Here is a 14,637-nt window from a genome sequence, read left to right on the forward strand (position 1 = left end):
GAGTTTGGAAGAGCAAACTCTAGTTCTAGAATAAACATTCAAGCTTCAATTTTGTTTTCTATTTATACACCTGCTGCAGATGTTTTATCTGAAAATGCCCAGAGCATTTTCTGAGAATCATTCAGGATGCTGTCCTTTCAGACCTTTGTTGATGTTCTTTATTGATAGTGCTGCATCTGGGCATAAGCTACATTTTATGGTTGGATGGAAGGTTGTTATCTAAGCATTTATCATTTCACACAAATCTCTCTGTAATCAGTGAAGTGAATGTAGCTTTTACAGGCACTGCTTTGTGCTAGCACCTCTGCCCCTTTATAGCATTTCAAATCACAGCTGTCCCAGTTCTGCTCTATTTTGGGCCACTGGAGGGTCCTGAGACATTGATTGAAAGCTGGTCTGAGACCAGAAGGAGGTAAAGAATTAGGATTGTTCTGAGCTGTGTCCATCTAACCTTCCTCAGCAGTGGCAGTATCTAGGCTTTAGTGTGGGTTTATCTTTGAAAAAATGTATAAACAACAGCTATAGAGTGTGTTTTATCATATTATCATGTTAGAGGATCCTAGTATTGAAGAGGAGAGTAGATTATTTCAGGGATTAGTCAGAGGGTGAATGTTACATTAATGGAAAACTAGGATAAATACTGGGGGAGAAAATAATCTTGCTGCTGCAGTCCAGTGGGATAGAGAGGAAATGCAAGGACTATTGATTGGCTTATTTTTAAAGGGCTAAGAAATTTATTACCTCAATAACAATCTTTCTTTGGTTAAATAATCCAGCCATGATTTGCCTACTCAGACTGCAGAGATATGTAAATACATTACATAAAAGCATTTATTCCATCTGCATTAGGACCTGGCACTAATGCCCACCCACTTTTGGAAAAGTACCAACATTTGAATGCACACTCAGAACAAAACATCTGTTCAGAAGTTATGTGGAAATTCAGGTGGCTCATGAGCAGTTATAGATGTTTCCTTTCAGAGCTTCCTTTGGCACCTTTGGGTGCTTGGCAGTGCCCAGCAGCAGCTCTGCAGTGTTTCTGTGCTGCTCTCCTGTCCATTGGGATGCAGTGCTGGGACTCAGGGGGTCCATGTCCAGCCATGTGCTCACCTCACACAAATGAGGTCAGCTGTGCTCAGCTGCCATCACCCACTGCAGAGCAGACACTGAAATGGTGACACTTGGGCTGATGCAAAAGCATGTGCCTTACATGCTGCTGGGCTTTATTGCCTCCAATACAGCACTCATTTAAATCACACTCTTTAATTCCTTATGTTCTTTCGAAAAGCTGTAGAAGCTGTATTAAAACTGTCCAATTTTCTTTGTGATTTCATCTTCAGAGGGAGCTTGTTATAATTTCACTCTGAAGGATCATCAGTGGGCCTCCTCTGCATTGCACTAAAGCTGTTTTTATATTGTTCTCTTATATAATAATGGGATTGTAATGACTTTGCTAATAGACGTGCAGGATGCAAATTGTCTGTTTCTCAAATTTATAATATTTTTGGTAGAAGAAGCAGCATAATAGAATCATCAAGAGGGTTTTGAAAAGTTGCTTCCCTGTTTTTCTCTGTCTGTGTGCTTGTACTTATAACATGAGATCACTGAGACAGTATTAGGGAAAGAGATTTAGTGTCACTTTACAAAAGCTGTGCATTTGATAGGTCGTGTAATTTGTGGAACAATGGTCTCATCCTAAATGGAAATCCAAATGGAATTATAAGCACTCTTGAACTTTCAAAATTGTACACTTAATGATGATGGAGATTCATTTTATTGCCTGAGCTTTGTGGCTAAAGATGCAGGGTTGGAAGCCAGCATTAAAATTTGATGAAAGAGATTTTCCCATGAGGAAAGTCTGTTTCTGATACTGACCAATTATCCAGATTTGGTCCTAGATGGTTTTTTTAGGTCAAGTACAAGACTGATGGGTTGGAGGTAAGTAGAGAGAGTTGCTAGAAAAACAATGGCTAGAGACCACTGGGAATGACTTGTGCAAGTGTGGTAGCACACAGGTTTTAGAATGTCTGTGCTGGATGTGCCTGTAGCTACAGTGTAGCTAATGGTGGCATTTTTCTGGCATATGTAGGAGCCAGCTACTCCTGTTTGGTGTGAGGTAGGTAATCCTCTAGTCTAGTTTATGCTTCCTCTAAATCATCATTTGTGTAAGGAATTCTCACTCATATCACACTTAATATGATTACAGAACCATGTGACTGCAATGTGTTAAAATCACATTAAGTTATGCTTTACCATGAATTTCAGCAGAAATCCCTGTAGCCATTTCACTGTGAAAGCTGTGCATTGGTAGTCTTTGGAAGTCCAGTGCTAATTGTAAACTTTGGGGGTTTTTCCCTCTCTTCTGCTTCTCCTTGTCAGCTTTGGCTCCCAGAGGCTGAGAATAGCAGCTGCCAATGCTCTGTCTTTGAAAGGCTATTCAGGTGGAAAAGAAATTGTGCTTTCTTTAGTTCCATTGTCATTTGACTTTTCCACAGTCACAGGGGTTTTTAGGAGATTTGTTTCTTCTGCTTCTCCCTATGCCAAGGGCTACAAAGATGGTATTTTTGCCTTGGCTCAAATCTTTCTATTTATTGTGTGCTTAAAACTTGTAAGAGAGTTGCTCGGACTTCCTTCTGTCTCCAGTGGTACTGGTGCAATGCCTGAGGCGTGCTGAAGCCTGGCTAGCAAATATCCCAGACTTGGCTTGTTAAATGCACATCCCTGGGTCTGGCAGCTCTTCAAGTCCCAGAGCCACTCTCAGGACACAGCTACAGAGCTGTGGCTGCAGGTGGGAAGAAAAGCAGTAACACAATAATGAGTGAGGTCTGGCTTTTCAGTGTCTTTGTTTCTAGTGCTGCCAGAAAAGCCTGATCATTAAATGAGCAAATTGTATTAAAAGGAGAGCTGGCTGGGAATGTTTTCATGAAAACTTTCTCATTGCAAAGTATTACAGCTGCACCTGACTGGAAACGTTTGGTCAAAATCTGTCAGGAAATTTCTCAGTCATGAGAGAGAAATGATGGTAAAAGTAAGCAATAATTAGAATTTAATTTTCAATCATGAAAAATTTGGGCTCAAGATCTTTGTGTTTTAAGAACAGATATTTAATCTTTGTTTCCCAGATTCACAGTTTGAGCAACTACTTTTGCATCAGAGATGATGATTGGAGTGAGTGCCAGCCTTGCTGTGGTGTAGTTTATAATGTATTTATGCTTTCAGAACTTTCTAAAAAGGAGGGATCTATCAGAAGAAATGTGTACAACATTCCAGAATCCAACAGAATCAAAAGATTCAGAATCAAAGGATTCAGAATTGAAGGTCCAAGTTTCCCAGGTCTCACATGGCTTTTTCTTCAGAATTAGAATCAGTAGAATCCAGACAACATGTCTTTACTTCCATGTGGCAATTACATGTACTATATATATAATATTAATTAGAAAAAACACCTAGCATTTAAGTTTGGAAGAGTTAAGAAAGAGTGACAATTAGAAAATTATCTGTACCTCAGGATTGGAAGATTTTTTTCTTAAAGGAATTAGAAAACTTTTTTCTTTTCTTTTGGCCATCATGAGATCCTCTTCCACTTATGGCAAACAAACATCCTCCTCAATCCTTAAGATAGAGGCTTGAATAATACTTGTAGTAAATATTTCTGAGTTGCATTGTATTAAAAAAACCAAGCAAGCAAGCTAACAAACAAAAAACCACAAAAAATCCAAACCACATCCACCCGTGCATTGTGCCTTCCTGGCTGCATGCTGTGCATGTTTTAAGCCTGGCTTATGAAGGAACAAATGTAGCATGCTCAGTAAGAATCCAGGAGAAGCTGTTTAACCTATGACCTCTACTTCCACTAGTAGATGCAACAATTGAAATTACAGTTGCTGCTAACTTGCAGTGACTCTGGCTGTGCTGGGGTCTGTAGGATATTTGTGCTGTGGCTTGACCTTTCCACAAAGGACTGAATCTGGAAAGCATTATCATCACAATGCACCCTATATTTACCTCCCAATAAACTTGAGAGGAGCTGGTTTGTCAGCTGCAGCACTCCATATTGAGCCATTTCACTGCTTGCAAATGTCAGCACTTCCAGCTTATCTGTTACAATGCTTCACTGAATTCAAATTACTCTCATGAAGTACGAAAATACAAATTTCTTCTCAATGTGAAGTAGACCATCTGTGCATTGTTCAACTTCTCACTCTTTAGAATGCTTAAATAGTGTCACAGATGAGTCATAAAACTGTCTTGGTTCATGCACTCAGATTCTATAAAGTGTATTAATATTCATGGTTTTCTTAACACTCCTGCACCCTAAAAATGGAGCTGCGTGAATTTCAGTCCAGCTGTCAGTCAAGCAAAGACTCCCATGCTGATGTGATGATGAACTCAAGTAAGATATCAACATGTAGAATGCTATTTTAAAAAGTTTGCTGAGTTCTCTTCATGCTCAGTGCCAGGGAAGTTGAGTGAGTGTCTGTGCATGAGATCCCTTGGAGATTGCAGATGCAGCTGTGTTTGCACTGCTGTACCAGGGGGCCTGCAGGACAACATGGACATGGAAAGAGGGGGAACCACATCCAAGTGTTGGATGGTAGGAGACAAAGGGAGAAGCCAGCACAAACAGCACTGAATGGGGCAGCTTTTGGCAGCAGCTTCTAAGGGATCAGAGGCAGCAGAAAGCACTGAGAAGGAAAGTTACAGAGTGGGTAAAGTCGGTACAGCCAAGGCTTCCTGTCCAGTTCACTTCTCTCCCAGATTTGGGGATGGTGTGTCCTGGATGCCAGAAGAGTCCAATCCTCCAGACTCATCCCAAGGCTGCCTTTCAGTTCTGTCCTGTGGGTGCTGGCAGGACTGAGGTCTGGCAGCACAGAGCTCCAAAGTTGCCCTGCCCCAGGGCCTGCAGCATCAGTGTCCACACGAGCAGCACTGGCCAGCAGCGAGGGAGGCTGCTGTGCCCAGCTCAGAAACCTCTGTGAGCTCTCTCAACTGGAAAATGAGCCATGTGCTGATCTGTGGCAGTCCTGGGAGAGCAGGCAGGTGCATGTAAAGAGCTGTGAATAAGCATGAAGATGAGGAGTATTGGCCCTTCTGTTCCCTGAAGAAATGATGTGGAATGGAAGTGCAGCCTGAGCCATGCTGGATTTGACATGCTGCTCACTCACCACATTGCAGATGCAGCTCTGTTTGAGCCATAGGTGGCAGGGTATTTTCTTTTTGCATTCAAATCTTACATTTACCCCAAGTATTTTATGCAATGAGATTCATTTCTCTCTTTCAATTACTTTAATATTTTGCTCTTGCTCATTCTGTTTAATCTCCCCCCACCTTTTGTTTTGTGAAATATAAATGTGTTACTATTTTCTACTGCATAGGGTCATAATTGAATTTTTTTGCATGTGGAGCAAGGTGGTAGATTTTTGGATCTAAGACAATGAAGCTTTTCATGTTCATGGTTTAAACTGAAAAAGCTGTATATGCCCCATCCCTGACATGTTCCAGGCCAGCTTGGAGCAACCTGATCTAGTGGAAAATGTCCCTGGTCATGGCAGGATGTTGGATCTAGGTGACCTATAAGGTCTCTTACAACCCAAACTATCCCCTGACTGTCAGTCTATACTCTGAATATTTATAACTTAAAGGTGGGTAAAATCATGAGAGTTTTCTACTTGCTCGAGCTGGATTCCATTGGCCAGGTGGGTGTCATTCCCAGTTCACCCAGAGGAAAACAAAACCCTCAAGGTTTTGTGTACTCCAGCTGCACAGACTTTGTGTTCATTTAGCCTGAGGACAATTCAGGCGTAATCTCTTACTGTGTAAGCTCAAAATAAAAATAAAAAGAACAGTTCTAAATAGCAGAGCTTCTTCTGCAAACTTGCTGAGTGAAGAGCTGTCATGTTCCATTAGGAGCATGGTTGCTGCAGCTGATTGCTTCATACAGGCCATTTGCCAGTCTGTCTCCTGTGTGATTATGAGGAATGCATTGACTCAAGAATAGCTGCACATAAAGAAGTTGTGAGAAAGTCTGGGCAACAAATGAAAGTTCCTGTCACGATTGATAGTGTGGAGAAATACTGCCAAAGCTATCAGAAAAATACTTTATTTTCATGCTGTATTCCAGCAGATACAGACCCACATCCCCAGAGTTCTTTACAATATTTGGCTAGAAAATGGGCACAAGTAGTAACACTTGCTAATGTGTCAGCTGGAGTTCATGGACTCAGCCCAGGCAAACACCAGCCCATGGTATTGTCTGAAGTGCTTTGCTGGGTTTTGTTGCAGAAATGAGTTAAGGAAGAAGCTGTGGTTGTGCAATACTGAGTATTCCATGGGAGTGTTGGAGTCAGTGAGTCAAGGGTCTCTCTGAATTCTTCAGAAAGAAATCAGAATGCAGGGATTGAATTAAGACCTTTGGATGCATTGAAGTATATTAAACACACAAAGCAGATGTTTAAGTAGAAGTAAGTTGGTAAGTTTTAGGGTGAGCTCTAGGGCTTTTAGTAAGTGAAAGGTTTCAAATGCCAGAGTAGCAGTGAGAGTTCTAGTGAAGGTTAATAAACATGGTGATGTTTTCAGTAGGGGCTCCAGGACCATGGTTGTAGACAGGACTTAGACATAATAGAATTATAGTAATAACATTGCTTACATTTTTCAGATAGAACAAGATAGATTGTATGTGTAGTTCTATACATAACCTGGTGTGCTAAGAAACTAGAATTCTAATAGGTTAAGGAGTGGTGGTCTGAGCTTGTGTCTTTGCTTGTTGGGAAAATCCTGTACAAGAGTTTGTATTGGGTGAGTTGCTGCTTTTAGCCATTGGCTTTTGCCAGAGGTTTTTGCCTTTTGCTTTTGCTTCTGCCGTTGCTTGTCTGCATGCCTTTGAGACTGATGTTCTTTGTAATAAATAACCTTTTTAGCAACTATCAGCTGCTTTGCTTATTTAAGATAACTCAACCATGTAGGAACCAAGAGCTCTGGAGTTAGTGCCTGAGAGCACTGGAGGTCAAGAACCTCACATGGGAGTAATCCATGTTTGTCTTTTTTTGAGAAAACTCTACCAAAGTCATTATCTACAAAACGTGTATTCCCTGTTCTCAGGCAGACTAAAGCACTTTGGTTCTGTCCAGAGCCCTGAAGAATAAATACCCTCACTGTCAGTTTTCTCTGCTCTGCCTGGGAAAGACTCAACCAATGATCTTTTCAGTGAACCTGAGCAATTTGGAATTGCACCAGGAGAAGGAGCAGAAGCTCCTTTCCTTGTTCACATATATCAATGCCAAGGTGCTCAGGCACAGAGCTGTCCCTTTAAAGCCCTGTACATGACACTGGATTTCCTATAGGATTCTATCTTTAAAAAAATTCTTTCAATTTCTTTGTCTTCCATAATTCATTTTCTATCTTCTTTTTAACTCACCAAGTCTTCTAAATGGCAAAATTTTCATTTTTGTTTCTCTCTCATCACCTCTTGGCATTTCCATTTGTTAAAGGTTTTTAGGAAGGGTTGGTTGAGTTGGTTTAGCAAAGATTAGTTTTACCAAAGATTTAGTAAACTTAAACAATCTTGCTATTAATATTTCTATGCAGTGATATTTCTGTCAAAAATGAAGAGGGGGAACACTGAAGTCTTGTATTTACAATTTTGCCTTAAGCCACTGTGGTTTGCAATGAAAACTCAAAACATCTCCCAGGAAACCTTGTTTGTGTTTGGTAAATATGTAAGACATGTCTTTAATTTTGAATATTTTTAAATCCTTTCTAATTTGCTCTGCTTTCCAAGTTGCCACTGTAAATATTCAGTGTGCACCTTCCTTCCAGAAATGCTGAAGGGGGGCCCAAGAGGGGTTTCAGCTTTTTCCCTGAGAGGGTTGGTGGTGCAAGAGCACTGCTGCACTGGGGTTGCCCTGGCATCAATAGGGAGGATCAGAAAGGAGCTCCGGGACTCCTTGGAACTGTGTGTTTAGTATTTGCTCCAGATTAGTGCATTGCAAAACCATTTAATGACCTGGTGGTTTGACTTTGATTGTTAGGCTATAACCAGAGGTCACTTCATGGCAAAAATGCACATTACAAACCTCTTCATCCAGAGCTGTCCCAGAAAAGCCTGCTTGTTTTAACTGCTGTTCTGACCTGGGTAAAGCAGAGTTGCAGAGATAAGCAGTGTTCCATCCTGTGTCTTGGGGCAGGCCACTGGCAGATGAGGCAGCAATTATCACTCTCTTCTCGGTCATGTGAACCTCATGTAGGAGGTCCTCAACAGGGAAAAGAATAAGAGGGTTATTGCAACAGGCAGATAAACATGGGATTATTGCTGTAGGATTGCAGATGCCAAAGACTTCCATGAACAAGTCTGTGGGAAAGCCATTCCTACTGTCTAGGCACCACTAAATACCTCAAACCCAGCAAGGCTCTGAGCTGCAGTCTGTAGAAGGGTATTTGGATACTTCCCTCTTGCCTTCTTCCCTGAGCATCTAGCTTGGGCACCAGGAGATGCAGGGCCAGAGGGATGTTTAGTCCCACTCTGTATGGCTGGATCTTGCACATTCTCAGCTCAAAGGTGAGAAATGAGCTCGTTTGTAAATGTACCTAACTGACCTCCAAAGACTGCACCACACAAAAGGGCTGAGCTGCTTTGTCAGGTCAGTGCCACACAACACAAGCTTCCTGTACCTGCAGTGCCTGCTGTCTGGGACAACATCAGGCTGCAGTTTTGAGTGAGCACCAGATGAATTTTTAAAGTGGAAAGCATTGCCAGGAGGTTATAAGGCTGGTGAAGGAACATGAAGCTGGGGAGGAGGTGGCACAAAAAAGAGCAGTAAGTGAGAGATTCTTCAGGACAAGATCTGTGCTCTGAGCTGTATTAACTGCACTGAAATGGAATGTGTTCAGTTGCTGAGAGGAGATGGAGGCCATCTCCAAGCAGCACAGAGCCCCAGGGACTGGTAAATAATAAATACAATTCTGCTGCTGCTGCTGCTGCTGCTGCTGCTGGCGTGACTCATCACTCGAGCCTGTTTTAAGCACCTGCTGCAGGGGTTGGAGGAGGACTGGGCCTCTTAAACCTGTATTGCAAGGAAAAAACAGCTCTGAGCCCTGGCTGCTGCTAGGTCATTCCTTTATCCACCTGGGTATCAAAAATACCAGCAGCAATCACTGACAGAGGGAGCCTGAACAAGGAGGACAAATTGTCCTGCTGTGTTGTTTGGCAGTGGAGGCTCCTGGCCCACAAGTTGTTGTTTTCCTTGGCTTTCCTAAAACCAGGGGAGCAGGAAAGTGGCAGCTGACATGAAGCTCTCCAGACCTGTCTCAGAGATTCTGCTGACAGGCACTGAGGGCTTCCCTGCCCACCAAAGCCCAGCAGAGCTGTGGGACAGAGCCAAGGGAAAGCCCAGAGTCCCTGACTCCGACACTGCTCCATGTGCACTGGCAGTGGCACCAGCAAAAACCTGGCACTGTGGTCCCTCTCTTGTCCCTTTGACCAGGTCCAGCACACTCCAGTGTGAGCTCTTCAGCTTCCTCCCCCTGCTCTGACATGGGGGAAACCAGGAACCATTTCCAGATATTTCCACAGGTAATGTTACTGTCAAAATTTGTGCCACTTCCACTGGGCAGGTTTAGGGGCAGCTCAGAACTTCTTAGCAATGGCTATAAAACCAAATTCTGTTGTAGTAACAGAATGGTGTTGCAGGATGCCCAGACCAAAGAACAGGTCACAGTGGTCCCTCTTTCATGCATCAATGTCCTTGGCTGTCCTTGTCCTGTTGCTGGGTGTCTGTCTCTGCTCACAAATGAGCAATATTGCCAAAAATGAGTGGAATTTTTTTCTCTCAGATGTCTTTGGAGCCCAGAAGAGGGTAGAAAAATGAAACCTGTCCCTCTGCATGACATTTTCTTCCACAGGTAAATCATGGAGATCCCATTGTAAATCATGGAAAATAGCTTAGCTGACTATACTTCAGCTTATTAGAAGCATGGGAAAACTAAGGCCAAGTTTTGAAAACAATTTTACTATGTTTGGACTTCCAAAGACAGATATGTGCACACCCATTGACCTGGCTGTCTAGCTATGTTTTCACCTGTGATTCATTTGATCCCCAGCTAATCACATATGCCTGAAAACAGGATCTGACCTATTGCCAGAAATTCTTGAAAAGAGATGGTAAGCAGTGCCTGGTGGCATGCAGGGAGAACATAACTGTGCTGCTGCACATTGACTTGTAGGAGGGAAGTTTTCTTTCAAACAAAGGGATCAACCTCAGTGTTAGAAAGTTTCTGTTTGAGAGTGCTCATTCAGGCATACAACCAGAAGTTGGTGTGGATTAACTGATCCATTTGTGATGTGAGAGAAAAGTAAAGAATGCTAATTCCTAATTCCTAAAAGTCCAAAGCCAGTAACTGGCAGGTACAGCTGTAGCAGCTGATTCTTAATTGTTGAGATGCAGGAAATCCTCCTTTTACTAATTAGACTACTCTAAACTTAAAGTACCTCCTCATCCTCCACTGGCTGTTTTGCCTGTTTTACTGACAAAGATCCTGTCCGCTGAGAGTGAGAACTCACTGAGATGTTCAGTTCAATAATTCAATAAAACCATTGCAGCTTGGCCTTTCCTGGCCAGCCTAAGGCCTGCTGCCCTTCTGTGATCTCCAGCCCAGGGCCAGCCTTCTGTTCAGGTCTAACGTCCTCTTCTAGTGACAAGTCCCTGCCTGCCCAGGGCTGGTACTAATCAGCTGCTTGTGTGAGATTTTGGACATACTTACATTTGTTTTGAGCTCAGATTCTTGTTCATATTTTCTAGTGGTGACCTCTGCAACTATGAGAAATTCAGGATTTTTGTAGTGTTTTTTAAGTGCTCTTCTCTGTTGCTTCGTTTTGCTTTTTTATCCAGGAGCTGTTGTCTTCTTGCTAGTAGGAGTGCCACCACTTCACACCAATATCCTGCCTCTCTTATCACATGCAAGACTGTTCCATATTTATAACTACCACTTTTTACTGTAAGTATTTTTCTCTGACATGTATCTGTTTAACCAAGGGCATTGATCTCCCTGTTTAATCACACTTTCTTCCTTTTTAAGAAGGTGAAAACAAAAATTTTTTAGGTCATTGAGAAACTTAGAAGAGACACTGGTATTTATTAATCAGATCATTTCAGTGACTACACCTCCTGTTCTTTATCCACAACTGTGTGTATCACATTAGTTGTCTGCCTCTTAAGTGAATTTAATGACTGTAATGTGCACACTCATTTGCTTTTAGACATTCAGATGAGCAATCTTGTTTGTCATGAATTGTGCCCTTGACACATCCTGAGACCTCCCCAGCCTCGTGCTGGGGACAGTCTCAGACAATAGTTCAGCTCTGCTTTTGTGCTCCCCTTTGTGCTGCAGTCGTGTCTGCAAACCACAGGTGTGATCCTGAAGGAGTTTTCTGTAAGAAGAAACCCTTGTTCTGCAGAGCTGGCAGTCTGAAGAGATGAGACAGATGACAGGTGGCAATGGAAGGGAGGCACCAGCAGGCTCTGGGGCTCTGTGGCCCCGTGTGGCAGTTGTGAGGTCCCACGTGCAGGATGTGTGACAAGGCTGTCAGTGACCCCAAGGCAGTGACCCAGCTGTCTGGGTCCCCCTGGCTTTGGCACAGCTTCAGTCTCCAAAGTGTCAGGGAGTGAGACCTTACAAAGAGTGCAACAGGGCAGTGTGGCTGTAAATCAAAACAGTGCAACTTTTTATCACCCCAGGAAAAATTATCAGGAGTAAGTGTATAATCTGTAGAGCCTTTATGTCTGAAATGGGGTTGCTAGGGATTATTTATAGTGGCTTTTTTACATGGCAGTCATCACTGAGAAATCGTGGAAATATCAGAAGTGATGCATCTACTTCTGTGAAATGTAAGAACATTCCCAGAGGGAGTGGTTTCTGGGAAGAGAGCAGTGAAGTTCCAGGAAGATGTCTGTGAAATTAAATAGCCTGTCTGGGGATCAGCCATGCTGCTCCTGCTAATTCACGGGGTCTCAGCAAGAATGTGCTTTGGCCAAAGGAGGAAATACTCAACTCAGTGTTCTCTTTAGGTTCCAGCTCTGTACCCAACTGTACAGGGCAAGCACAGGTGGGAAAGTCAAAACCCACAAAAAAGATGGAACAGCTTCTTTTAGAAAGGGAAACTTGACGAGACTTCTGTTTTCATCAGCTTTCCCTTTGCCTAGTTTTCATACAAACCTCATAGCCTTGGGTGTGTAAGACTTTGTGTAATATCCAGAGTACACTTCAGATACTATGTTATTTCTGTTCACCCTGGTTCCCTTTCCTAGAGACATGCCTGGAGATCATGTGCTGGGAAGTTTAATTTACAAAAACACTTTTTTTGTAATCCTGACAAAAACATAACCAGTACCTGGTAAGAAATTGTGAGTTAAACTACTAAACTACTTTTGTTGTTAGCATGTTAAGGAAAAGGGTAATATGGCAAGGAAATCTTAATAAGTTTGCCAGAGATACAGCTTTAGATATTGCAATATTGCTTTGGATACTGTTTTTCTAGCAGTCTTTTGTTAGTGTGCCAATATACAATACCTATCTTAAATCTAGTTACAAGGCATTTTCTTACCATTCCATTGATTTGCTATGCTATTAACCAGATCTTATATCAAACTAAGCATTTGCAAACAGCTGCTTAGCAGAGGCTGTGCTCAGGGCTGCTGGTACAAGGCAACCCAGGATTTAAGGTACCTGGATGCTGCAGCAAGAGGGGCTGCCTGGTGCAAGCTGCAAGGATGCACTCTTGTGGCAAAGAGGTGCTGTACAGGGAAGAAGTAGACTTGAAATCATCTGTTTATTTGGAAATGAAGACTCATACTGAAATAAGCTGAAGAGATTATCAGCTATACTAGGGGATTTCCACTGCAGCATCAGTATTTTGGATCAGTTTTCATCATGTTTCCTCTGCTGGAGGGTGCATTTGTACTTCTGTTTGCTGAACTTCTTATGGGCAGGTGCAGTTCAGCATGGTTGGGTGTTTTCTCCCTTGGGCACACATTCACAGCTGCCTCCCAGCCAGCTGTTCCTCTGTAGGACTTAGAGGAGAGGAGCTGTCAAAGAAAGAGGCTGGAGAGCAGAGTCAACTGTGCCCCTGAGGAGTGCCACCTGCACCCCACAACCCCTGGCCCTGCTGCCTTTCCTCTGCAGGCAATAAAAACACCACAGCTGAGGAGGACTGCCTCCACTCCTGCCTTAAACACTCCCAAGGTCAGGTAGGGAGAGTGCCAGGATGGTATGGGATGGCTGGTGGCTGGGAAGGGTTAGGCTACCCCCAGAGCAGCCAGGGTTGTGTGTGTGCAAAACCAGCCACTAAGAACTGGCCAGCACAGGCTGCTGGAGGTGAACTGCTGAAACACTCTAGCCTGTTTTAAATCTTTAGTGCCTGCTGATATGGATGGAGTTTTGAACTTCCCCAGAGAACCTACCTGGAGGCTATTTTCAGTCTTTCCTCTTGGACTGTGTTCCTTCTCTGTAACTCACAGCTGATCAAGTGCTTTTTCTCTGCTGCTGGTTTCCTAAGCTGTGTGTTCAGAGTGGTTCTTTTTTAACTGTTTGCTAGTGTGACTGAAGAGTCTTTAGCATGGATCTCCCATGTCCATCTCTGTCATTTTCTACAAATAGATGTGTCTTGTAAGTTTCCCAGTGGAGAAAGCTGGGGATATTTGCAGACTGCTTATGTAAGGTAGTGCTGACAAAACCACCTTGAAATGGCGGGTAATTATGTCATTGAGAGGGTGTTTTCCAAACATTTCCTACCGTGTTCTGCAATAAAAAACACAGTCAATCAGCAGCTAAATCATGAATACAGAAGGTTAGTAGCAAACAAAAGCGAAGAGCATTGTAGCAGCCTGCCAAGCAGTTGGCTCCATCCTGAGTGTGACAGATGGATCCCAGGTAGCAAAGCAAACATCGGGTGTACAGGGGAAAACACAGTCTGTAACACTGCCTTACTGCTCATGTAATCTCTGGGGATGGGTGGCTCTGCCTGTTTTCCAAGAGACCCGAAGCTTCCCTGGCAAAGTTCACTAGAGCAGGACTTTGCAGGACCTGCCATCAGGCAGCACCATCCCCGGTGTCTGGGCTTAGGAGCAGCCCAGTGCAAAGCAGGAGCTCCAGGGCTGCTGGGCTTGGTCCTGCAGGGGGCTGGGCGCCTCCTCACCTGGGTGTAGCCCAGAGCTCCTGGGCAGCACTGAGTCAATAGCCAGGTGTGGGCGGGGGTGCGGGTTGTGGTCAGGGATGCGCTTCCAAAAGCGTTCCTCTCTCGCCATCTCCTGGCCAGCTCCTGGCCCGGCTACCCGCGCTGCTGCACACAGTGATGCAGCATGACACAATCCCTGCTTTGGCAGAGGCTTCGCCGTGCTCTGTCCCTCTCGTTCCTGCGGCTTTCCTGCCTCGTGAAGGACCACACGTGCGTGATGTGGATGGCAGCTGGCTGAGGTGTGTGAAGAAAGCTGCTTGTATCAAACACCAAGTGTGCTCACGGGCACGACAGTCACAAAAACCACTGTGAGCTCCATCTCTATACAGATAGCAGCTCTACATGTCATGGTTGGTTTTTCTTAAAGCAGCTCTTCTGTGAAAGGTGACAAAACTAGCACCGAGGAGTTTAAG

This window comes from Erithacus rubecula (assembly GCF_903797595.1).
Source record: "Erithacus rubecula genome assembly, chromosome: 14".
NCBI classification, from domain to species: Eukaryota; Metazoa; Chordata; class Aves; order Passeriformes; family Muscicapidae; genus Erithacus; species Erithacus rubecula.